Raw genomic sequence first — 3,195 nt, forward strand, 5'->3', positions numbered from 1 at the left:
CCTGCCTGACACAAATAATTGTCCTAGGCCATTTAGAGGGTCTGCTCTCCCATCCTCTTTTCTTAGAAGATAATATGATTTTGAACCTAAAACAAAACAAAACACTTTGCAGTTTTTCCAACAATGCAAAAAAAAAAAAAGACCATAGCATTGTTAAGAAGAAGAGGAAAAAGAAGGGAGAGGAAGAAAAAAAGAAAACAAAATAGAATTTAAGACTAAATCATTAAGCTAAAGTAAGCACCGAGGTGAAATAATACAAGCTATATTACCAGAGCTACAAAGCACAAAAGCAATGGAAGTTTTCATTTATTCACCCAACAAACGATAGCCTACTATGGTCAGGCATTGTTCAAGCATGTCAAACTCGTGGCCGACGGGCCACACGCCAACCACAAGTTTGACATGCTTGCGAGTGGCAGGGAATGAGCAGTAAACAAAACATAAAATCTCTGAGCTGTGGAACTTAATTTTAATGAGAGAGAAAAGACAATTGTAAGTAAGTGTGTAATATGTCTCATGATAATGAGTTCTATGGAGAAAATAAAGTAATGAGTGAGATTGCAAAGAACAAGGAGTGGGGATGGAGTTGCAATTTTAAGTAGGGTGGTCCCGGAAGACCTTTCTAACGAGGTGACATGTGAGCAGAAACCTGGAGAACATGCGAGAGAACCTGCAGCTCTGGAGAAGAGCACTCAAGGCAGGAGGAAGACCAAGCGCAGAGGCCCTGAGGAGAGAGAGTGCCTGGCCTGTGAGAGGAAAAGCCAGGTGGCTGTACTGGAACGAGCCAAGTGACCCAGAACTTGGCTTAATCTAAACGTGGCTGCAGAGACTCCTTCTTTTCTGATTTTCCCATCCCTCTTCTGTGCCAGGAACCCTTTCCCCCAGGTTTCCTGAGCCATCGGACAGGAACTGCTTGACTCCTCACCCCATCCCACGCCCACAAATATAACCACTTCACCATTCATCCTTACGGCCTTTCTCTCACCTCAGAAGAGGTGTTTCCCTTTCTGTTCAAGGTTCATCTCAAGAGCATCTTTGCTCTTGGTCCCCACACCCTTCTCCGCTGAGAGCTGTCTCTCCCTAGTATTGGGTACTAATTCCTCTTTCCTACATCCTCAAACTCTCCTCTACTAAAATAGTCCTCCTTCCTATAAATATCCTCAAAGTTCTACCAACTGAAACATAGCCAACTCTTTTATTCTAGATTTGGCTATTTCTTCCTCTTTCATTCCCTTCTCCTCCAAGTCACTCAAAAGTGTTGTCTTACAGTCTGGCTCCATATCCTCACTTGTAATCCTCAACCCACAATTTGACTCCTGCCCTTCTGGGACCACAGGAACTCTTAAAATGCCAAATCCAACAGGCACCTTTAGTCCTTCACTTACTGAATTTCCCTGCTGCATCAAACTACCTAGCCACACTTTTGTCCTGCACCTCTTCCCCCAAGTCCTGCATCTCTGCACCCACGCACTCTGCACCCGAAGCAGGGCCTTTGACTTGCCCTCCGTGAGCTCCTTTCCCTCTTCCTTCCTTTAACACCCTCCACAGTTGTAACAGAAAACGGGACTGCCCCGCTGGACTCCCCTTTCCCCGCCTCCCCTGCAACTAGGTGTGGCACAGTGAGTTCTTGCCAATAGGATCTGAGCAGAAATGATGTAGCAACTTCTTGGTCTTACCCTTGGTGCCGTGGACCTAAAAATGGGAAGCTCATTTGAAGACAGTAACATCAGCCCACCAATTTGGGACCCACACAGCTCCTTGGAACAGAGCTGATCCTGTTAGGCATGGTTCCTCACATGTGGGCTTTTCATGTGAGAAAAAAGTCAACATAACTCGTATAAGCTTTTGTATTTTGGGATTTTTCGTTATGGCAGTTTAACCTGTACTCTAAGTACTATAGCATTGACTCAAGCACAGGTAATTCATAGGCCTTTTAAAATTTACCCTACGCTCAATCCTGACCCTCCTGTTACACTCTCTTAACCCCTGTACTTCTCCTTCAAAGCACATATCATAACTTGTGACTAAACAAGTATTTGTGTAATGCAGTGGCCATTATTGATTGCCTACCCAACAACTCTCCTCCTTTCTTTTTATTGCACAGGATCCTGATTTTATTCAGGTATTTATGCATTTTATTCAGATTCACCCTATAAAAAAGAGAAGCTTAGGCCAATCAGAGTCTCTCTCTTATATTTTGAACTAAGAAACAAGTAATTAGCCATTATCAAAAGGACCTAAGATGGAAAGTTCACAATGTAGAAAGAGCCAGTGAGACTACAATGGACCATGTTGGAAACCAACATGAGACCAGCAGGTAGGAAAGAAGTGGGTACGTGCGATGCAGGCAGATTGCACCTGTGCATTGCAGCTGATGGAGACATGAGGCCATCTGGATCTAGAACAGTGATGGCGAACCTTTTGGGCTCGGTGTGTCAGCATTTTGAAAAACCCTAACTTAACTCTGGTGCCGTGTCACATATAGAAATTTTTTGATATTTGCAACCATAGTAAAACAAAGATTTATATTTTTGATATTTATTTTATATATTTAAATGCCATTTAACAAAGAAAAATCAACCAAAAAAAGTTCGCGTGTCACCTCTGACACGCGTGTCATAGGTTTGCCATCACTGATCTAGAATTATCTCCTAGTTCTAGTCTCTGTTCTTGGGTTTCCATGGACAGCATCTCCAATTATCCCTAAAATGCACCCTCTTTCCACTGGCAGTAACTTTTGGCAAACCTATTCCACAAACATTTTTTGAACACCTATGTCCTAGCCCCATTGTGTACCCTGGGGAAAAACGAGATGGGCAGCCTAAAGCATCTCTCTGAGAAGCAGAAATCAAGTATATCATTCCTCTATCTGTTTATTATTATTCAACTAGAGGCCCGGTGCACAAAATTCATGCACTGGAGGATCCCTCAGCCTGGCCTGCACCTACTTGCAATCCAGGACCCCTCAGGGAATGTCTAACTTCTGGTTTAGGCCCAATCCTGCAGGCAGTCGGATAACCCTCTTGCAATCTGGGACCACTGGCTCCTAACCGCTCGCCTGCCTGCCTGATCGCCCCTAACCACTTGCCTGCCTGTCTGATTGCCCCTAACTGCCTCTGCCTTGACCCCTGCCACTGTGGCTTCATCCGGAAAGATGTCCGGAATGATGTCCAGAAAGTTGTTCAGCTGTTTGGT

This window comes from Myotis davidii, unplaced genomic scaffold (genome assembly GCF_000327345.1).
Source record: "Myotis davidii unplaced genomic scaffold, ASM32734v1 scaffold88, whole genome shotgun sequence".
NCBI lineage: Eukaryota > Metazoa > Chordata > Mammalia > Chiroptera > Vespertilionidae > Myotis > Myotis davidii.